At 35.8% G+C, this 386-nt stretch overlaps 1 protein-coding gene across 1 annotated transcript in view; it reads left to right on the forward strand.

The window, feature by feature from the left end:
* Positions 1-386, forward strand: part of LOC119586442 (MRG/MORF4L-binding protein-like) — a gene marked incomplete in the record, with an annotated part of 7,366 nt that overhangs the window by 3,142 nt on the left and 3,838 nt on the right.

Genomic DNA, 386 nt, shown 5'->3' on the forward strand with positions numbered 1-386 from the left:
AGTTTCACTCTCTCCTACCATAAAACCCCAATCTCCCACAGGAGATGAGATGTATCACAAGAAAGACCTGAAGCACAACAGAAAATTGATGGTTGGATGAAACTGTAAATTGTCCTTCAGTGTTTTTGCAACATATAGAAAATAGGTTATTATTGTTCAGATGCAAGAAAAACCCCATGGATAAGGCTTGAGAATTTGTTTCCATTTTCTTTGAGCTGCTTGGAATGATTTTGACCTTAGATTTTATTGGAAATAACCTTTTTATTGTGTCAGTTTATCTTTGTTAGATGGGGGATAATTCATAAAATGAGTGATTTCTGGCCAACATTATCTAGAAGAATGAAGATCCTAAGAACTCGGTAGCATCATAATAAAGTGGTGGAGCG

The sequence above is a fragment of the Penaeus monodon genome, chromosome 21 (assembly GCF_015228065.2).
Source record: "Penaeus monodon isolate SGIC_2016 chromosome 21, NSTDA_Pmon_1, whole genome shotgun sequence".
NCBI classification, from domain to species: domain Eukaryota; kingdom Metazoa; phylum Arthropoda; class Malacostraca; order Decapoda; family Penaeidae; genus Penaeus; species Penaeus monodon.